This window comes from Tupaia chinensis, unplaced genomic scaffold (assembly GCF_000334495.1).
Source record: "Tupaia chinensis unplaced genomic scaffold, TupChi_1.0 Scaffold000389_1, whole genome shotgun sequence".
NCBI lineage: Eukaryota > Metazoa > Chordata > Mammalia > Scandentia > Tupaiidae > Tupaia > Tupaia belangeri.
The window spans coordinates 2,213,089-2,236,420 of NW_006159891.1; the positions used below are offsets into that span (position 1 = coordinate 2,213,089).

Genomic DNA, 23,332 nt, shown 5'->3' on the forward strand with positions numbered 1-23,332 from the left:
TCTCTCTCTCTCTTTCTCCAGCAAGTGCACAGGCCCTATAGCAAAAATCTCTCTTAAAAAAAGAAGAGCTTTTATATAAAATCTAGGTTTTTTTGTTAAGTGTTTGCCTGAAGTGATCTATTTCCAGATCTTGTTAGAGGAGCCCTCCTATCATCCAGAATTCAGTTCAAATGTCCTAACTCCAATCCCCACTCAAGGGGCAACCAGGCTGCAATGGAGGGACAGAGAAGGTGGTGGAACTGCGGTCAGAGAGGTATGAAGGGCAGAGAAGGGATTAAGTGGAACCTCTGGGGCTCCGATGGCCTCTGCTGGCTTATCTCACTGACATGGGGCGTCGTGGATCTAGACTCTAAGCAGCCCCAGTTATCTCCAACTCCTGACCCACTGAAACTGGGAGATGGCTCACAGTTTTAAGCCGGTAGCTGGCAGCAATTCATCAGCCAGCAATAGGCAGTGAAGAAGGAGCTGGGGGAAGGTTTTGAGCAGAGGAATGATGCGATCTGACCTGGGATATTCGAGGGTTGCTCTGGCTGCAGCACGGACAGACTAACGGAAAGCAAGAGTTGGATCAAGGAGCCGAGCTGGCACGTCATTGCAATAACCTAGGCAGGAGCTGCAGGTGACTGGACGGCGGTGTCAGGCCATGGGGATCGGTCTTACTGTCCCTCTCACAGTTCTACCTACAGGCCTCAACCTCCCAGCTTTCCTGCTGCAACCTCCTTCCCTTCACCGACTCATCCTGAAAGAGACCAAGTCCTCTGAGGACAGGTACCTTGTCCATCTTGTGCATTAGTTTAACCACTTCATCTAAAGCATGTAGTAGGCACTAAATAAATATGCATAGGATCAATGAATAGATGAATCGATAAGAAAATGAATGAATGAATAAACAGATGAATGGATATGAATTCGAATCCTTTTTCTATCCTTTCCATAGGGCGGGTGCCACCACGCCCCTTTTCCTATGCTTTCTACAGTACACATAGGATTTTAATATATGACAAATTGAACATATATTTGATTTCTTTTTACATTTATTTTTAAACATTTACTTTGTACATTTATTTTAAACAGTTGTTGCCAAGATAGCTAACAATACAGAAGAAAATTCCAATTAGATGCTTACCTTAGAAACGACACTAAATGAGATGGCAGATGGGTTAAAGAGTCTGATGAAAGAAATCCTAACAGGATAAAACGAAAATATAATTTAATTGTTGCTGTGCGGAAAAATACTCTCCAAAGGTAGACACTACTTTTAAAAGATGGGTAGTTTTGATAACACAAAAATTCTTAACTTCCATATAGCAAAATAATTATGTACAAAATTAATAACCCAACAACAAACAGAATCAAGCATAAGAAAGATGTTATTACCTGTGGACCAGTGGGATACTACCCTCCCCCCTTACAGGACACCTACACATAAACAGAGGGGGAAAAATCCCCCATAGAAAAATCTGGCTAAGTTATAGGAAAGATAATTACAAGAACGACTTAAAAATGTCCCAAAAACATAAGTACTCGATCTTACTGGGAATTAGAGGTATACAAATTAAAACGCAATAAAATAACGCCTTTCATCTATCACATAAGTAATGATCATTTTCATTACCCACGTTGGCCAAGTCACCGGTTAATGAATATCATTAGTTTCAGCTCACATGAGTATAAATGAAGGGGTGATTAAGTAGTTTACAGCAATATTATTAAAATATACCTAACCATTGAATATCTATTTTTTATAACTTTAAAGAAATTATCTAAGATGCACACGTGAAGAACTATGTCTGTATACTAAAGTTAAAAAATGCTATCACTGTAGGGGAGATATTACTTGTATCAAAATGCTCTCAATACAATATATTATTTCATGGAAAAAAAGCTACAGAGCAGATTATATGGAATAATCCCAACTTTTTTTGGACATATATGACTTCCACTGTGGTGGTAGTTACATGAATATATACATGTAATAAAAACAACAGAACATACACATGCCAAATGTCCTCTGAAAAACATTCTCATAGGCACACCTGGAAATAACCCTTTGCCAATGCTTTCAGGTAATTCTTTATCCAGTAGAGTTAACACCTAAAATTAACCATCATACCATTTATTACCAACTCTTTGAAGTCCTTCTTTTCTGAGAAAACAGAAGAATTAAAAAGAAAGTCACTGAATAGTCCTATGGCCCAGTGGTTAAGGGAACCAGCTCCCACATGGCCAACCATGGTTCAAATCTTGGCCCTAGTGGCTTGAAAAACATGTAGAGCACATGTGTGTGCATGCCCTGAATCCTGGTAGAATGGAGAAGTAGAGGAGAAAGGATTGTAGCATGACCATGCCCCAAGGAAGGGTGCTTTCTCCCTCTCTGGCTCTTTTGGTCTCATGTATACACTCTTCAGCAAACTCTTAAAAAGAGAGGGAGAAAGCTGTGTAGACTGGGGCACTGATTTCTCAACTTCCCTTTTTGGTTGAGTTATAGAACATTGTTAGAATCATACAGATGAACAGACACTGGGCTAACTGTGACCAATGCCATGAGGAAAACGCTCTACACAACTGCGCATTCGTTCTCCATATCCATGGAAAACAAGCACAGAAGGTTCAGGTATGTGCAGAAGCCAGCCACGGACTTGGGAGCCAAAGACCCATGAAAGGCAACCATAAACGCGAGTTTGATGCAAAACTTCTACGCGAAGTTCAACACAGCCAATGGGCAGTGATTGGCAGAGAGGGGACAGAGCTGGCATGGCTTTGTCTTCTAACGTCCCAGCTTGAATGTATGGAGAGGAGGTTGGGCACTTAGCAGCCTTTTCCTGAGCCCTTCACCTCTAAGAAGCTAAAAGCAACATAGCTTCCCACTTGAAGAATTAAGCATCTCTGGGACCAGCAGATGGCATAATGGTTACGTTGCTGGATTCCCACATAGTCGACCGTGGTTTGAATCCCAGACCCAGGGGCTTAAAACTCATGCCGGGTACATGTATGTGTGTGTGTGTGTGCGTGTCCAAAATCCTGAGGGGAGAATGGAAGAGAGGGGATTGCAGCATGGCCATCCTCCTGGGGGGGCGATTTCTCACTTTCCATCTCTCTCTGTCGAGTGTACATGCCCTAGAACAAAAATCTTTCTCTACAAAGTGAAAAAAATAATTAAGAGTCACTAAGGGCTTTTCCCTTTGGGGGGGCAGGGGTAAAGGAACGAGGCGGAGGGAGAATAATAGTACTATTTGTGATCGCTGAGAGCCCAGCTCTGCATGCGGGGCAGCCCGTCCCAGCGGCTAGAGCTCTCTTGCTGCATTGGCCATGAGTACACTTCTCTGGAAGAACACTTCAGCCTGCTAAAGAAAGCAGAGAGCAAGTCTATTCTCGAAGCACTATTTCTTCTCATGTCATGTTTAATGCTGCCAAATGCCATTATGCAATGATTTTAGTAGAAGACGGCGCTTCAAAATGGCATATTTTCTCACCTATCCCCAAGAATCCATCCTATCTATCATCAAATGGCCTGCTTTCAAGCTGTTATATCGGGTAGAATAGCACATGGTCTCAGACTTAGCAATTTCGGAGGGGGCGAGGCGGAGGAAAGGACTTGATTTGCGTAACATGGCACAGCCCTAAACCCTCAGGAGTCCTTCAGCTCCTGGGATTGCCCCCTCTGTGGTTCCACGCCACACAGACTGGATTCACATGCAGGTCACCCAGCCCTTGTTTCCAGCCAACATTAACAATTCTCAAGGCAGCCCACTGCGGTCATTCCCATCACTCAAGTAAATAACAACAACAACAAAAAAAATGTGTTCTGTAAAGAGCAATAAGAGAAGAAAGCAAACCTGCCCGCCGGCCATGTGACTCAGTGCGAAAAGCTGAGGGATCTCTGGTATGCTGATCTCATTATATCATAACCCCTTTGATTCTGAACTGCAGGAGTCTTTCTGATTTATATCAGTGTCTGCGTTGTTAATCTTTTACCATGTTGGCCGCCAGCCCATATCCACGTTCACTTAGCTCTGAGTGAGAGGAATAGAACCTGCAGAGTGAAACAGATAGGACGAATTTTTAAGTGTGCATATAATTAGGTAGAAAATCCCAGTGCACCACTGTAGTGGGCATTTGTTCTCCATTTTCCGAGTTTGTCTGACCCCCTCTTCTCCAGCCGGGGAGCTGCCAATACTTCAATACACTCTTTTTTCTGTGAAATTGTGCCAGAACCATTTTCCACTATTTGCAACCAAGAACCCAGAGTGCTATAACCTTCAAGTCACCGTGACACATTCCCGTAGTCTAAAAAGAATAGCAGTAAAAGTATCTGTGGAATTTCCAAGCCTGTGAGTACGCATAAGATGCACACTTACTTCAAAGAAGATGTGTATGGAATACAGCGAGGAGAAAAGAGCGATTTACAAAACAGTATGTACAGCATGATGCTGTTTTTGCAAAAGAAAAACTACGTGTATATGTACATAGCAAAAGAGAAGGAAAAATACTTACCAAGATGCTTAGAGGGTCATCTTCCTGAGAAAATCTGCCCTGTGACTTTTATTGAATTCCTTCTGCTTCTCCATAGTCTCTCCTTTCTACCATGAATACGTATCCCTTTGGCAATATGAAAACAATGATCAATGTTATTTTAAGGAGCGTATACTCAGGGAGGCACTTTCTGAATAATTAGAGGTTAGCTACTGATTGAAAACTACGTGGGCAATTAATGAAATGTTAGTCCAAGGACCCGCCTTTGAAGCAACTCTTGAATCTTAATGATACGACTGGAACATATCACCTATTGTGGCCCAGTTCTCAAAAACTAAACAGGAACAAAGAGGTCGTGTTGTTAATCATGACTCACAAAGATGAATCACAGCACTAATGCATGCTGGTAGCAGGCTCAGTTAGACATGCTACCCATCCGCGCCGAAACCAATCGCCACTACTGGGAGAATCCGAGTTCGTTTCTAAACAATTACTGCAGTTGGCTTGGCATTGGAGTAACGCTTTCCTCCTCGTATCAGTTAAAATAACAATTTTCTTGCCAGTGCATATAACAAAGAAAAACATTGATGGGGACCAGCAGATGGTGTAATGGTTATGTCATGGTTATGCTGGGCTCCCACATAGTCGACCACGGTTCGAGTCCCAGACCTGGTGACTTAAACTCATGCTGGGCACATGTGCGTGCGTGCCCAAGAGTCTGAGAGGAGAATGGAGAAAAGGGATTGCAGTATGGCCATCCTCCCTGGGGGGTTATTTTTTGTTTTCTGTCTCTCTCTCTCTGTCTCTCTGGTAAGTGCATGAACCCTATAGCAAAAATATCTCTTAAAAAAAAAAAGACATTGATGAAGGAAATGAACCAAGCATTAGTTTATTTAGTGTGATGGACTGAATGTCTATGTCTTCCCAAAATTTATATGTTGAATTTCTCTTTTTTTTTTTTTAAGAGTGATTTTTGCTGTAGGACATGTGTGCTCTCCAGAGAGTCAGAGAGACAGAAAGTGAGAAATCACCCCCCAGGGGGGATGGCCGTGCTGTAATCTCTTCTCCTCCATTCTCCTCTCAGGATCTTGGGCATGCACGCACATGCACCCCGTGTGACTTTTAAGCCACCAGGTCTGGGAGCTGAACCAGAGTGGACTACATGGGAGTCCAGCACCATAACCATTTCGTCATCTGCTGGTCCCCAGATGTTGAATTTCTAACCCTCAATGTAATAGCATTAGGAGACAGCAGGGATCTTTGAAAGTGATTAAGTCAGGAGAACTAAGCCCTCACTAACAGCATTAATGCCCTTTTAAGAGGTCAGAAAGCTAGAGCTCTCTTTCCACCACTTGAGGATCTAACGAGAAGCTAGCACTCTGCAACCCAGAACAGGGCCCTCCTCAGCCCTGACCAGGCTACTACCCTGGTCTCGAACTTCCAGGCTTCAAAACTGAGAAATCAATTTCTGTGGTTTGTAAGCCACACACCTGTCTATAGTACCTTATTATAGAAATGCAAGCTGATAAGGCATTTACCTAGACTGCATTTGCAGAAAAAGGTCCCCCTTTTTTAAAAAAGAAGATAAGAAATGTTTAGAAGGTTCCTAAGTGCCCTAGTTAAATTCAAGCTTTCTCCATGTAAGACTATGCTATACATAGGCATGAGCGTTTATGCCTCTCACAGCAATTTCTCTCCTGCTAGAATTCTTTAGAAACATTTGTCTGTTTTTCTCTCTTCATTAATTATTCAGCATTGTGCCTGATGTTTCTTGAAAGGTTGGCAGAAAAACTTTAAAGTGCTCTTAAAATTTATTTGTTCTCCTTCGAATGTGTTTGGAATAAAGTAGCCGCAATAACACAACCTATTAAATGCTAAGTGGTCATTAGAAATTCTGTATCTCTAGAGCCAGGTCTGTGATCTGATGGTTGAGGGAGACAGATCCCACATGGCGGACAGCACAGGTCAAATCCCAACCTCAGTGGCCAGAAAAGCACATGTGCATGCATGTCCAAAATCCTAACGGGAAAGGAAAACTGGAGGACTGAGGCATGGCCATGCTCCATTAGGGGAAGATGTCTTCCTCTCCTATTCTCTCTGTCTCTACCTCACTCTGGCAAATGCACACACCCTCCAGCAATGAAAGAAAGAAAAGAAGAAGGAAGGAAGGAAGGAGGGAAAAAAGGAAAAACAAAGAAAAAAGAAAGGAAAAGAAATTCTAGGTCTCTTGACTATATTATCTCTTGGCTCTCTTCTACATCATAGGTTCTTGAACTTTCTGATCTCAGTATCTGTTTATATTTTTAAACATTTTCGGGACCAGCAGATGGTCTAATGGTTACATCACTGGACTCCCACATAGTCAACCACAGTTCAAGTCCCAGACCTGGTGGTTTAAGGCTCATGCAGGGCGCATGTGTGTGCATGTCCAAAATCTCAAGAGGAGAATGAAGGAGAAGGGATTATTGCATGGTCATCCCTCCAGAGGAGTGATTTCTCACTTTCTGTTTCTCTGTCTCTTTCTATCTCTCCAGTGAGTGTACATGACCTATAGCAAAAAATCTCTCGGAGGGGAAAAAACAAATCAAGGATCCCAAAAAGCCTTTTGTTTAAACGGGTGATATTTATCGAGATTTAACTATTTGAAATTAAACAGAAAATCATAATTAGTTATTCATTTATTTATAAATAACGGTAAACTCATATACTGCCATAGTATATTTTATTAAAAATAACTATATTTTCTAATATAGTTAGAAAGATTAATGAGCGGATAGCATTGCTTTATATTTTGGCAAATCTCTTTCATGTTTGGCTTAAGAGATGATGCCTGGATTAACCTCTCTGCTGCTGCCTTCCCTCTGCTGCAAAATCACACATCATGTAGCCTTGAGAAAATTCCACTGTACACTCATGCAAAATGAGACTGAAACGGTAAATAACATCTTAGTAACATCATGAAAACCACTTGGACTTCACAGACCTTCAGAAAACATCTCAGCTAGATCCCTCCTAGGGCTCCACGCACCACAGGCTGAGAACCACTCGCTCTGTATAATGTCACAACAGACATAAAGGAGTCCTTCTTTCTCATCACTGTGCAGGAGCTGAATCAATACTTAACGTGGCCCCAGATGTTTCCTACGCCAAGGAATACTTCCTTTATGACAGCCATGGACAAAGATCTCCTGGGACCTTCACTGAGATGCACAGGGAATGGCCTCACCCTCCCAATTTTCAGCTAGGATAGATAGAACCCCAGGCTACAGAGTGGACCTTTTTTTGGGACAATTTCCAACTCTATCCCTCTGTCTGAAAAAGATAATTTTTGCCAAAGGATCTCAAATATCCCTGAGCAAAGGCACGGTGTTTATCTCCATCACAAACTATTCCAGACAATTCCTGATGTCGTCCTAATGCTTTCATCAGTCTTCAAAGAAAATTGTGCACTGGGACTCGGTACTGTTGAGTATCTATCATGGGCCATGTACTGTTTAAGTACTTTACATGCATTTTCTTATTTAATACAGGAAGGATTCTGACCTTCCACTATAAACACTACTATTGGGACCAGCAGGTGGTGTAATGGTTGTGTCATTGGACTCCCACATGGCCAACCATGGTTCAAGTCCCAGACTCGGCAACACACTGGGCGTGTGTGGATATGTGCCCGAAATCCCAAGAAGAGAAGGGACTACAACATGGCCATCCCCCCGGGGGTGGGGGGAGTGATTTCTTGCTTTCTGTCTCTCTGTCTCTCTCTATCTCTCTAGCAAGAGTATGTGCCCTATACCAAAAATCTCTAAATAAATAAATAGATAAAAATAACACACTACTATTTGGGGTCAGATGGTAGCATAGCAGTAAAACACAATGCTCTACAAGAATGACTTACACACAAAGATTCTGAGTTCACATCCCGAGTACTCCCCAATTAGGCCAGGCATATACGCACCTATGACCGAGGGCTGACTGAAGCTGGGAGTGGATTATGGAGTCAAGTCCCTGTCAGGGGTGTTGTCTCTCTGCCTCTTGATCTTTGTCTCTCTCACTGATGAAATAACTTAATTAAAAATAAAAATGCACAAAATAAACATTATAATTTGAGGGCGACACTTCACTGGTCATTCTTTATTTTGATCATTGACGCAGCATGGTCACACCGTCATCTAAGTTAGAAAACCCAAAGGAAAATAAATAAATAAATATAGAAAGGCAATATAGAGGAAGTCCTTACAATTATTGTGTCGTTGCTTGTTTATTCCCGATTTTGGCTTTCTCAAATTCCCACATTATTGTTTTCTTCGTGCAAATTCCCTTCCTTTTATCTGTTTTTAATTATTACTTTATTTACTTATTTATTTTCATTTGACCAGAAACAGACAGCATAAGAGAGAGAGAGAAAGAAAGTGAGAAAGCAAGCTGCCAGGTCCAGGACTTGAACTGTGGTCAGCCCTGTGGGAGTCTAACATCCCTAACCACCCTGCCACCTGCCAGTCTCCCCCTCCCTTATATCTTTAACAACGTCCACTTTGCCAATCCCAGAGGCCTTGCTCTTTGCCCACTCTGCTATGTGGACATCTTTTTCTCAACTTTATGTTGAATTTTACTGCCGCTCCACCACCCAGACCTCAAACACAAACATGTTGTTATTGACTGTTTCTAATGCCTCTCTTCACTCAGTATTAATCATTATAATTTTTTATAGATTTTAACGTTTCCATGGAGTTTTTATTATCACTATTATTTTTATTATTTTCAGGGAGTATGCCCTTTCCTGAATCCTCATGAATACACTAATGTGAATAGTATGTTGATGATCATTTGCCCCCTCATGATTTTGGTCCTATTAGTTTTTTGTCCAAACACATCCGGTTTCTTTTTTCATTTTGCATATATCAATTGCTCAATTACTCCTTAAGTCAGTACCTGTAAGCCCCAGATAAGTCATGCATTAATTCTCTTAAAGACTCAATGAAGTCTTTTGACATCTGTCTGCTCTAGACTCTCCCCTTTATGACTGTTCTCCACTTAATACATACTTTTAGATTTCCTTATGTCACTTCTATAATTAGAAAGAATGCAGGGCCTAGAAAACGTGGCCTTTACACACCCAGAGGGCAAACGCAGACATTCCATGAGAGCCAAAGAGAGACTGAGCACCAAAAAAAGAACGATGATTTAGCCACATCAAATCCCCTAGGAAATTACTGGAACTATTGTGAATGTGCTTTACAGGAAAATGTGGTAGCAGGAGAAAGCAAAAGGAAAACAAAGCTATAGAGATCCTGCTCAAAGTTTCTCTAATAGTTAGGAAGATGCATAAATACAGGCCTCTGGGTGATAGTAATCAATATCAAAAGATGTCATTATCCCCAAAGGCATGGAGGATTATAACAAATTTTAGAACTTATTAGGTTGTCAGGAAAGTCATGATGCATTTTTACATAGAAAAAGCCAATACAATGCAATGGGTACGATGGAGCCATGTGCACACCCTTCTCTTAAAAGAGGGTTTATTTGAACTAGAAGAGGTGGACAGTATCATAAATCTAAGGCTGGTGTGGAGCCACGGTACGGTAAACCCAGCACTACCCAAAAGATGGGAACAAGAACTACACCTTTCACAGAATTCCTCTGTCCTTGACCAAATGCTTAATTAGAATTGCTCAAAGAGAGCGTTGTCTTTTCTGTAATTCCCCCATTTTGGCCCAAACAGAAATGTGTCTATTTTCCTGCCTTTTTTCTTTTCCAGCCAGTCCTTATTCTAAGGACTAAACTAAGTTTCCTACCAAACATCTACACTGATTGTTTTACACTTATAACAATTTTTTATATATGACTATTTTAGCTTAAAATAGTTACAAGGTTATAACTATTATGTGTCACACAATAGTAAGCGTTATCTATACACGGTATTTAAGAATTATTTTAGTTCACTTTGTTTATTTATTTATTTTAATTTGACTAGAGAGGGACAGAGAGAGCGAGGGCAGGGGAGCAGTGAAAATAAAATAAAATAAATAAAAACAAGCCACCAGGTCCAGGACTCGAACCAGGGTTAGCCATGTGGGAGTCCAGTGCCCTTAACCACCATGCCACTAGCTGGACCAGATACATAGTATTTCTTGTCTATACAACTCTGAAGTACGCACTAACCTGATTTTACAGAAGAAGAAACTGAGGTATAGGTGAAGCGATCTTGCCAAGGCCTCCCAATTTTTATCTTTTAGGGTGAATGCATTTGCCTGGAGAGAGACAGAGAGAGAGAAATTGAGAAATCATCCCCCAGGGGGAATGGCCACAAAGCAATCCATTCTACTCTAAGGATTTTGGACACGCACGCACACGCACCTAGCAGGATTTTTAAGGCACCAGGTCCAGGACTTGAATGTGGTCCGCCATGTGGGAGTTCAGTGCCTTAACCACCTCACCACCTGCTGGCCTCCCAATTTTTAAGGGACAGAGGAACACTTGGAACTCAAGTCTGACTTCCAATGTACACTTCCCACCTTATTCTGTCTTGTCTGGGAAAGTGATGTTTTGGCAGTATACAAGCCAGACATTCTGTCTTTCACCAGCATAGAAAAGTAGGTGTAATTCATCCTTAATTCATTTTGTAATTATTCAAACAATTCAAAGCAGTTACTACAATCGAACTACACTTGTAGGGGAAATACAAGTACTTTTAAGACGCTTTTTACCTTAGGAATACAGAGGATATTGATCATGACCCGTTGTTACCTGCCTTTTAAGTTTTGCCACTTTTCCATCTGAAGCATACAGAGCTCAGGCAGAAGTTCAAACTAAATTATACTGGAAAAAAGGCAAAACCTTCTGTGTCCACTAACGTGAAAGCAGTTGGAATTTTCCCTTCCCATTGGTCCATCACAGATTTCTCTTATCATTTCCTCTTCTACTGTATCAAAATAAATGGAGCCATGCCCAGAAGTTCCACACTCTCCAGCATGCTTTTGCTCCTGTGCGCTCACTTGAAGTAGATGGGATTCAGGTTCACAGTCCTTCCAAGGGTATATCCTCATTCGGAGTTAGTTTAATGTGATGAGTGCTAAGCCGTATCCTATCCTGCAGAATTGCCTCTTTCTTATAACTGAAAGGACTTTACCAACCGAATTATGTTACTGCCCCCTAGAAAATGCTAGCAAAATTATTCCCCCTAATGATAACAAGACCTGGAGCCTAGTCCAAATCTCTGAAAAGATAGCCACGATGATTTGATTCAAAAAAAGAGTACATGAGGTTCCTCTTACAAAAGAACGCAAGAGTAAAATTATTCAATGAAACCATTAACAAACTCCCATTACAATCACTCACAAAAATAGTCTTGATTAATGTCTTCGTTCTATTTAAACCCTCTCTCCTTAAAATAGCTAAACTATTAATGTTTAAGTAAGCAGGCTGTCATTAAGAGTAAACTATTTAAAAATAAAATAACAGTCATACTCAGACCTACTGAAAATGGTATCTACAAAATAACAGTAATTACTTAATGTATCCTATTCCACTTGAATGAAAACCAGGGATTTTTCTTTTTACCTTACATATTTTTTTCAAGAAACATTTAGGACTAGACCTGGAGCACTAAAGTTAGGTGTTGCCAGAGAAAACAACATCCCACGTGACCAGCAACAGTTCACATCTTCACCTCATCTGCTTGGGAAACAAACAAACAAACAGAACACATGTGTGCTCAAGATCTTGACGGATGGAGAACTGGAGGAGAAAGACTTGTGTCATGACAAGGCCCCATGAAGGCATGTTTCCTCTCTCTCTCAGGAAGAAAGGGAGGGAGGGAGAGAAAGAACATGTTCTGTGGTCAACCGAAGGATCATAGAGAGAGGAGAACAAATCAGTATCTGTGAAATATGGTTTTTAAAAAATCAGTTTCACCGTTCCCCCACATAAAGCAGTTTAAGTATCCAACTTTATCTGTACATATTCTGTTTTAATATAAGTGTCCTATTGCTAATGTCAACATTGCGAGTGAATCTTAGCATTAGACACCGCCACTCAGTTCTACAAACTGTTCTGTGTAAATTCTGAATGCCTTGGAGGCAAACAAAGATAAACAAGACATTTGACCTGCCATCAAGGTGCCTATTAAACAGAAAGATTCTGAAAACATATGCACTAAAAATGACTAAACTTTAAGAGAGGCACAAAGAAAACATAAAAAAAGAAGTGTTTATTTCAGATGAGCAAAATTGAGAAAAACATAACAGTTATCAAGCAAACTGGTGAGACGGTGGTTGAAGCAGCTGGGCTAATTGTATGGTTCAAGTCCAGATCCAGCTGCTTGAAGAACACACCAGGCAGTGTGTGAACATGCCCAAAATCCCAAAAGGAGAGTGGAGGAGAAGGAATTGTGGCAAGACCATCTCTCATAGGGTTGCTTTCTCCCTTTCCTCTCTACCAATTGCCTTAAGCGCACAGGCACTGCGGCAATAAATTAAATAATAATGATACTAACGAAATGTGACCGAAAGTTAAATAATAATAATACTAACGAAAATGCTATCATTTGAGCCTCTGCTGAGAGTTCAAGGTAGGATTTCAGAAAGGTAGAGAAGAGGAGAGAACAATGTGGACACAAGAGGAAAACAGGAGGGGAGAGAGAGAGAGGTTTGACTAACGGGGCTGACCTCGGAACTCTGAAGGGAAATTCACACACTGTAAGCTCACTCCGTGAGCTCTGGATTTTGTCCCTTCTCTCTGAAACCTTGAGTAAGAAGAATATGCTCTGATTTGTCTCCAAGGAGGTCACTGCAGCAAAGGCCAAACTGATGATTTGAAGAGATGACAGGGAGGTAAGGAGATTTGAAATTGTAGAAGTCTGAGGTCTAAAGGACCTGAACTAAGGCAATGACCAAACACTTAATAATACAAATCCTTACCTTCCCCTATCTCAGTTTACCAACTTGCTGAATACAGGTCATATATTTCTTCCAAAGGTGAAACATTAGCAATAAGAAGAGAAGTTTGCTAACTAAATTCAGGGATTTAAAACAATGCATGCAAAATTTAGGTGCACTGTAAAAAAAAAAAATGGCAACTTGTTTAGAAATGTTTTGGGGAGGGTAAACTGTAAAGGTTTCGTAACATTAATAATATTCTACAACAATGTTAAACTCATTTGGAAAGTGAATTAGAGGTGGTACTTTTAAGAGTTATGTATTAAATGTGGCTACATTTTCTAGAGCGAATATTCAGTATTCATCTTATTGCAGTACATACTGCTCACATTTAGTGAGAGCTTTGGAAAATCTAAAGCTATTCAATCTCAATTTACTTTAGCATTGGTGTTGCTTTATTGAAAATATATGTATGTGGAGGCTTTATTTTATAGATAATTAATTTGTATATATAGATTTATTTTCTCTTAAGGGTAGTGTGGGATGCCACTAATGTTTGGTAAGGTTTAAAGTTTAAATATTAAGGTACTGTATGATCTTAGAAGTGGATGTCCATCATACATTTATGAATTAACAATTATATTCTACAATAAGTAACTATAGATTAATGTGAAATTGTTCTTTCAGTTCCCATGAGTATGAATATTAGAAAAACTATTGAAGTGCTTTGCAAAGTAACCTATAATGAGTCTGAGTTTAAATTTACTAGTGATTTTCCAAAACACAAATAGGAATAATTCTAGCTTTCCTTCAGCATAACTTTCCATAACAAAAATACAAATTCTACAACAGCAATGACAATTTATTCTTAATATAAAAATGAAGACGTGCACATATATGTGTAATAGTAGGAACTTTATGGAGACATTAAAAGACTTAATAAATATACATTATCTGTAATTCTGGGTATAAATATACATTATTTATGTTTCTGGGTTAAAAGACTCGAAATTGAAAACATGGGCCAGGCCCATAGAGCAGCGGTTAAGTGTTGTGCACACAAAGTCTGATCCTAGGGACCAGTGCATGGCGCAAAGTTACCACTGGATTCCAACCCAGCTGACCGTAGTTCAAGTCCTAGATCTGGCGGCTTAAAACGGTGCATGGCGCAGTAGTTACCACTGGATTCCCACCCAGCTGATCATAGTTCAAGTCCTAGATCTGGCGGCTTAAAACTCACAGCAGGTATGTGTACATGTGTGCCCAAAATCCGGAGAGGAACAAGTATGTGTACATGCGTGCCCAAAATCCGGAGAGGAGAAGAGATCGCAGTGTGGCTATACCCTCAGGAGGTTCTTTCTTGCTTTCTGTCTCTCTGTCTCTCTCTGGTGAGCACAAACATCCTATAGCAAAAACTCTCTTAAAAAAAAAAAAAGTTGGATCCTACATGTCTGACTGTAGTTTGAATCCCTGTGCATGCATGCTCAAAATCCTACAGGGTGGAAAAAGGAGGAGAAAGAACTGCAGTATGACAAGCCCCATTTAGGGACTCTTGCTTTCTCTCTTTCTCCCTCTTATGCATATGCACACACACTCTCAAGCAAAAAGAAAAAAATTAAAAAACCTACTAAAAATAAGAAAAGGACAGGTGGCATAACATAACAGGTGAAGCACTGGATTCCCACATAGTTGACTACAGTTCAAGTTCCGGGCTTGGTGTCTTGAAACTCACGCCAGGCACATGTGTATGCGGGCCTAAAATCCCAAGAAGAGAATGGAGGACAAGGGACTGTGTCATGACCATCCTCCCTGGGGGTGATTTCTCGCTTTCCCTCTCACTGTCTCTGTCTCTCTCTGGTGAGTGCAAGTGCCTTATGGCAAAAACTTTTTTAAAAAAAGAAAAGAAAAAGAAAAGAAAAACTATCAATTTTCTACTATATACTATGTTAATAAAACACAATACCAAATAAAATCCTAAGACAATTTTGGAACAGAGGGACTTTGGAAAAATAATTCCTACTTTCTTTGGAAGAATGAACATGAAAATTCTATATCGGAATATTTTCTGCGAAAGAATGATGAGGTGAAACTTACTTTGCAGGATTTTAAAAGGTATCTTGAAGGAGCCTGCAGGTGGCATGGTGGTAAAGGGCACTGGACTCCGATAGAGCCGAAAGTAGTTCAAGTCCCAGACCTGCCAGCTTGTTTCTCACTTTCCCTCTCTCTTCCTGTCTCTCTCAGGCCAAATTAAAATAATAATAATAATAAATAAAATTAAATAAAATAGTCCTTAGCTATATATATAGGGATATTTTGAAGTTACAAAAATGTAAAGAGCTCAACAAAACAGCCAGAACACACATACAAGTCAACAAAACACAAGAGCATAAATGAATGATCATTGATGAGAAGGAAGGGGAACAGCTTTGGATCGGTGAGAACATGGTAGGTTTTCTGTAAGTCTAGCTGGCAAACGGGCAGACATCAATAGTTAAATAAGGGGGGAAAAAGATCCCTAATTCATACTTTAATTCAAAATAAAATTCAGATGTACTAAAGATATAAACACTAAAAATGTAATTATAAGCATAAAAGAAGAACATCCCTCATAATCTTAGGGAAAAACCTCCTGAACATGACAACCTGAAAAAAATCAATACATCTGCCGGCATTAAGCTATTTAGCACTGAACTGCAAAAATGCCTAAAACAAGGTTAAATGAATAAATGAAGCCAGAGGAACTATAATATCTGTGGCTAAGTGTTACCACAAACATGTGATATTATTTTTAGGATCTATTAGTCAGAGACCTGGCAGAACACAGATGGCAGGGTGGCTGGGGGAGTTCCGTGGGACTTTTTATAAACGTCTAAACAAGGCGAAGGAAAACCCACGGAGGATGGTGAAGCACCCCAGGGCAAGGTCGGGAAGGACAAGGAGGGAGGAGGGAGTGAACCTAGACGGAGACCACCAGAGAGGAGCCATGGCCTTTGGCTCCCATCAGCCTGGAGGGGAAGGAGCCTGGCCTCGCCTTCTTCCCTCTGGACTTCCCAGCCAGCTGCCACACAGGCTGACCTGGGGAGAAACCAGAGGGCAAGGAGCCCATGGATGCTCAAAGAGCAGGGTGGGGAAGGACGGAGAGTGAGTCTGGAGGCGGAGACGGAAAACTTGTCAACTGGCAAATATTAAAAGAATGATTGATATCAGTTCTGGGGAGGGTGTGAGGAACTGGGGATTCAAATACACATTTGTGGTTGAGCAAATATTTCCATTCTTTTAGAGGCTAAGTTAGCGACATAAAATGTGAATATCTGGCAGCCCAGAAATGCTACATTAAAGGATCTGTTATTTATTTTTTTCAAAGGCAAAGAACCACTATGTGTGCTTGTATATGTGCATGTGTATGTATATAGACACAGATTAATATTCATCACTCATCACAATATGGTTTATTGTAACAAAATGTAATATAAACCTTAAGGTCCATTAATAGGAAATGGATTACATATATTATTGCATTTAGAAAATGGAATGGTATGCTGATATTAAAATGGATGATTAGGCTTACACTTCTTAATAAGGAAAGATGATCTTAATAAACCACTAAGTGACAAAACCAACACAGAGAAGCACGGACGTGCAGAAGACAAATCAAAACGGATATGCACTAACAGAAAGTGCTGAAATTATGGGCGATTTTTGTTCATTATTTTTATTTCTGGTTATGTGTTTTCCAATTTTTTTCAAACAGTAAGCATGAATTATTGTTTAGTAGTTTGTGTTTGGTTTTTTTTTTAAGGAAAAAAATAATAATGGGAAAGTAAAAGTAAATCTCACATCAGATATTTTTTGCCTCTTCAATTTGGTTTCTTACTGTTTTCCAAAGAAAAATGTGTGTCTTTTATTAACCAGGAAAAAAAAAAAAAGACTAGATACAGCTCTGCATCAGAGTAAATGAGCACCCCTATAATGAAAAGCCTGGGGAATGGGAAGCCATAAATATTTATGAGAGCATAGTATTTGGTGAAAGAAGAAGATGTTTTTAATGATAGAAAAAGGTACATTATAGAGTTGCCTCAGCCACAAAAATGACAGTCATGAAACTTATCTTTTCTCCAGCTTCTAAAATACAGTGTCAACCTCACAGCCTGAAGCCCATTGTAAATCACAGTCCTAATTTTACATTAATATCAAAAGAAAACTAATAAAATTTAAGTGTTAAGCAGTATATTGTACATACTACTATTTATATTGTAGAGCTAAACAGACTTTAAAAAAAATCCCTCAATATCAATTAACTAGTTGTTCTTACCTATTAGAGCAAGACTATTTACTCTTAGAGATAATCAGAAAATTAACCTATGAAATAAAATTATGTTCCATGCTTGGAGCTGCCTTAAAAAAATAGTTTCTGACTTGAAGCTAAAAATGACAGTTTAACCAAATTAATATAATACACACACACACACACACACACACCTATCAAAGAAAGACAATAGGAGAAAGCCCACTGGAGGACAGGAAATTTTAAGAAAGTTCTGAAAGATGGACAGAGTGCTAGGAAAGAACGCATGGTGTAATTTATACATAGAGGCAGCTGTGGAAACAAGGGCACCAAGTTTGCCAACTTATTGACAGAACCCCAAAAGGACTTGTGTAGAATTAGAAACTAAGAAACATCAGAAAATAAGAGTAAGATATAAAGCTGAAAACAGGAAGATGCATTGAAAGTCAGTATGGTAGCCATTTTCCAAGATGGCCTCCAGTGAGCCCTATCCTCTGGTATTCACTTGTTTAGCCCCATTCTCTATCAAATAAGGGGTGGCCCTAGGTGTCCAGTAAAATATAATGGAGATCACAATGTGTGGTTTCTATGGCTGTCTTAAAAGTCTTTGCAGCTTCCATCTTGCTCTTTTGGATTACTCTGGAGAAGCTGGTCGCCATATTTGAAAATATCAGACTTTAGAAGGAAGGAACGGAGGGAGGGAAGAAGGAAAGAAATAAAAGGAGAGGAAGAGGGAAAGAGAAGTGAAGGGGAAAAGACAGGGTGTATAAAAAGCCACAATAATGTGAACTGAATCCGATTTTCTCAAAACCAAGCAACGCCAAGTTCTAGACACGAAGGAGGAATGTCCACACAAGTTGGAAAGAAAGATGACATGATGGTTATGAACACAGACTCTGGAGCCAGACCACTTGGCTTTGAATTCTTTGTGTTTCCACTTCACAGCTGCCTGACTTCATTTGAACTGTTTTCACCTGCTTCAGGGTAAGTGTCAATGGCCAGGCATGGTCAGATCCATGATGGACAAAGCAGAAAAAGAGAAATCATGCCTTCTGGGTCAGGTTAAACAGGATGGTTACTAGGAGCAAGGCCTAGCCTGGGGTTGACAGCAGCCAGGATAAAGACGTGGGCCTTCAATCTTCCACCTAAAGCAGACGCCAAGGAAACCAAAGCCAGTTCTGTGGGACAGGAAGAGAGATCAGGAAATCGACGGTGATCTCTAGCCTCCTTTTCCAACACAGAACTGGCAAAGAAATCAGATAACGTGGGTGGGAAAGGACCAGTTTGGCAAATAGGTTCCATGGGGAGAGAGCGAGATTTAAAACCTAATGTATCACCAGACCCAGACAGTGGGACATGAGACAAAGGCTATGCCCAAACCTCACTTCCTAGGAAGCAGGGTAGGATTATCACTTCCAACCCATGGTCAATGTAGCCAAGAGGGATCTTAAACAAACCCTGTTACAGTCATTAAACTGTAATGGACGTCTCCACACTAAACTCTCAGGGATCTGGGGGCACAGATTGCATTTGTTTGTCTTTATCCTCAGAGATGGGCACCCGGCCAACACTTAGTAAATGCAGGAAAGAAAGTATACATTCATTGATTTTTTTTTAAAAAGAGAGATTTTTGCTATAGGGCACATGCACTTGCCAGAGAGAGAATAGAGAGACAAAAAGCAAGAAATCACCCCACCCTCACCCCAGGGGAGATGACCATGTCACAATCCCTTTTCCTCAATTCTCCTCTTGGGATTTTGGGCACAGACACACACGTACCCAGTGTGGGATTTGAACCATGGTTGACTATGTGCGAGTCCAGCAATGTAACCACTATGCCGTCTGCTGGTACCCACTCATTGATTTATAATGATCTAAATGAAAGATGATTCTGAGTGTTAAAGCACATTAACATGCAGACCAGACCTGAAGAATCCTTTAGCAGGAAAGCCAAGTAGACCTCTCAAGTGACCTTAACCTTGCTTGGTTTGCAAACATAAGTGAAATTTAATTTGGACAGTTTCCTGTAAATGCCTATATTAAAGGAAAATACAACTTAAGGCTAACCAACCAGAAGCTGCAAACTAACTTAGAGATGCCCAAGTGTAACTAGGGACTTCCCTGCAGGATAGACCACGTAACGCAACTGAAAAACTAACTGCATGTTTCCTGGCCACCTCCGTGTTTGCCCTGTGAAAGCCTTCCCTTTGAGTTTCTTTGACTTCTGGTTTTGGTGCTTCCCAATTCGTGAATCGACTAGATAAAGTCTTAAAATTCTATCAGGTCTCACCCTGTCTTGTTTATTGCCCAATTGCAGAATCTCCTTGAAGGCATTGTAGGCCCTGCTACCCTAGCTTCTGCCTTCGCAATGGGTATACTCCCTCAGGCCAGCGCTTCCTGCTGGTCACCTCCAGATCCACCCTCTGAAACCTGTGTTGCCCTGAAAGATGTCTGTCCCCCTGCAAGGGCATAAATGGCTAGCCACCATCCACTCTGATCCAGCCAAGCAAGATGGCGAACGCTGTTAAAGTCCCCCATCTTCTTTTCTCAGACTAGAGGGTCCACTCTGCTGGAGGACAGTCACACCACACTTCAACTTTCTTGATCTCTCCCTGGCTACTGCTCCTTTCAGGCATCCTTGTCTTTTCTTTCACCTTCAGGAAAATGGTCCAAACTTGCTCACTAACTTCAGGAAGAATCTTGCTCTAGGATAGACAGACAAGGAAACTGAGTCTCAGGAAGGATGAGTAACTTGTCCCAGGTCAGAAAGCAAATAGAAGCAGAAGATGAGATTGAATGTCGCGATCTCAAACTCAACTGCGTGTGCGCCCCATCAATCCTTCCGACCTCTTTAACCTGCCAGCCACAGGCTCCCTGACGGGCCCGGCAGCCCCACCTCCCATCTCCAGGCAAGTACAAACAACCCCAGGCTGATCGCCTGACCGCCGCATGCACTTTCCTTCCAGAGGGAGGGAACATTCAGGCAGGATCTGTATGCCCTATAAATCCTGGAGTACACTTTGGTTTCATAAAGGTCACATCCAAGCACAAGGTTTAGAAACATGAGGTTTTTGCATTTGTCCTGTAAACATGGCCCCTGGCTTCAAGAAGAAAGGCAAAAATACCATCGATTTGGAACAAATTCAAGGGGCAAACCAGTCTGCAATGAGGAATAGTAAGATTGTTGTGGGGCACTGTTTTCAGGAAGAGACTTGGCCATCGTGGTGCTCAGACATTAACTAGAGCTGCACACAGCAGTCAAGCTTGGAAGAACCTAGCTTCATGAGTAGGTAAGAATTATTTGAATTAGCAGACCAGACCATCAATCTGATCGGTCACCAGGTCTAGCATCCAGAATCATTTCACTTTGTCTGTGGAAGCACAATTACTGACATTCTTTCAATAATTTACTTAAATCGAATGAGCATCTCTTCCTAGACTCTTACTTACACCATTCTCTTCATTCAAAATACCCTTTGTTCTCATAGAACAAAGAACAGTTAAAGTCCCTTCTGAATTATAACAAATTGGAAATAAGTAATACCAGGATTCGTGAAATTTTAATATAAACCTGAATTATCTGTAGATTTTAAAAACAAATGTAACATCTTTATGAGTGGGGTTCCCTACCACTATGGAGCATTAATAACTGTAAATTTGCTCAAAATAAAATATTCCAAAATATATGACTATTCATTTAATGAATTCCATTCTTAATTATGTAGTTGTGTAAAGAATTCAAACCTATTTTGATCATCTTCAGTAAAGAAGCTGGGTTTTTACTATACTTGTTTTCTAGCATAGTTACTCTCAATGTTATGTGAGTTATAATATCTTATTGTGGATCATTTTATTTTATCGGCCCTCCATTCTAAAAATGCTCCACAGCCATAATGTCAGTCATAACCAGGAAAACCATAAAACTGCATTAAAATTGGGACACTCTGAGAGCGAAAATAGAAGTTGTTAAGATATACACCAGGCGTAAACTGGCTCTGTCCTTGGCAAATCATGAAGGGCAGTCACCTGGGCACCGTAGCCTCTGAATTCAGAATGTATCCGAATAAAATTTCTCAAGGAGTAAAGCTAAATGTACAAAGATTCTTATTTGTAAGAACAAGCAGTCCTAGTATGGGAAAGATTAATTTAAGGTATAGGCATGCTAAGTTAGACATAATAATTGAATATTATAGAAGTCGTTAAAATTGACCATCATGAAGATGGTGTAGCAACATAAAATGGCATGAAAAAAGCAATCCTAACTCTGAGTGGAAAAGAACAAATTCAGTTATGTAAAATTATATGTACGTATAAGAGAAGGGATTTCCAAAAATTCATGCAAAAATGTGATTCAAGTGTGGGTTCCATTTGGTGCAAAAATCTTTTGAAATCCCTGCATAGGTTTTGGAGAATACATATTTCTCACCAACTTTTTAAAGAGCCTTTGGACATACATCGAGATATGACTAACTGCATCACTGGTGAGGCCCACCACAAAATGAAAACGAGGACCCCGGTGTGCAGATTCCTTAGGTTGGGGCCATTCTTTGGTGTAGCCGTAACAACACTGTGAGGCCAACCCACAAGAATGTTCCAGGTTTGCACCCAGAGACCTGCCTGAACGTGCCAGGCATGCATGTCCATGGCTGGCTTGGGTTAGGGATGGACATGTTAGGGGTTTCTCTCTCTCTCAGAAGAAAGAAAGAAACTGGAGGGAAAAAAAGTTGCTAAGACTCTCAAGAAGGTGACAGCAGAACATTAAGCACACGCAGTGTCCTTAGTGTAGGACCTTGTGTCACTGCAAAGGTCACCAGCCCATGAAGCCTGCAGAGGGGCTAACTAGAGAGAGAAAATGAAAACAAGTGAGGTTTTTGTAGAAGTCGGGAAAATTTAGGTTTATCTACTTTATTAGCATTTCTCTATTAAGATTGGCTTTTCCATAAGTTAGATAAAATTGTTTCCATTGTAATGCATCAGTAGGTTAACATATGATGACATGTATTGTACTTTTATGTGACAAGGTGAGCGTTTCCTGACACCTGGAAAACAGAGATCTCCGAGTGCTGTCTCACTCTTCCTGAGCACCAACATCTCCCACGCAGCTGTGACATTCCACGTGTCCACCTTCACTCAGCATTCTAGAACTGCCTTTTCCAGTGGAAGAAGCTCAAGCATTGGCTTTGATCCTTGAGAACTTAATCCCTTTAAAAGATGACACATTTACCATGACTAAGTATGACTGCAAGTACGTGGGGAGGAGGAATATCGGGGTGTGTTTTTGAATTTTCTGCTCTTTTTCTTGGGAGGAGGGTGGTCATGTTCATGCCTTCATTCTGGAGCTTACCTAAGCTCACTCTTAAGTAAACTTCCAAATAGTGACTATATCAGTTAGGTAATTCCCTGGTAAAATACTATTGCATCTACAATAAGATCAAGAAGAAATTTCAGATACAAAGGATGCAAAGTCCTGGGACCACCAGATGGCATAAAGTTACGTCACTGGCCCCACAGAGTCGACTATGGTTCGAGCCTCAGGCCCCGTGACTTAAAACTGGCACCAGGCATGTGTGCTTGCCCATGATCCTGAGAAGAGAATGTAAGAGAAGGGATTGCAGCTTGGCTATTGCCCTGGGGCGGGGGGGTTATTTCTCACTTTCTCACTTTCTGTCTCTCTGTCTCTTCAGAAAGTGCATGCACCCTA

The 23,332-nt window shown here is 40.6% G+C and overlaps 1 long non-coding RNA gene across 3 annotated transcripts in view; it reads right to left on the reverse strand.

The window, feature by feature from the left end:
• LOC102468064 (uncharacterized) overlaps positions 1 to 10,684 on the reverse strand; it is a 13,022-nt gene extending 2,338 nt beyond the window's left edge. For 2 of the 3 annotated variants that reach the window (XR_335331.1, XR_335329.1), the window contains exons 1-4: positions 10,633 to 10,684; positions 4,495 to 4,599; positions 3,837 to 4,033; positions 1,127 to 1,184 (exon numbers count right to left, since the gene is read on the reverse strand). This is a non-coding gene — a long non-coding RNA (uncharacterized LOC102468064). Of the gene's footprint in view, positions 1 to 1,126; positions 1,185 to 3,836; positions 4,034 to 4,494; positions 4,600 to 8,428; positions 8,462 to 10,632 lie in introns of those variants that run through there. The other variant, XR_335330.1, reaches the window with a different exon arrangement.
• Between the last annotated feature and the right edge of the window lie 12,648 nt (positions 10,685 to 23,332).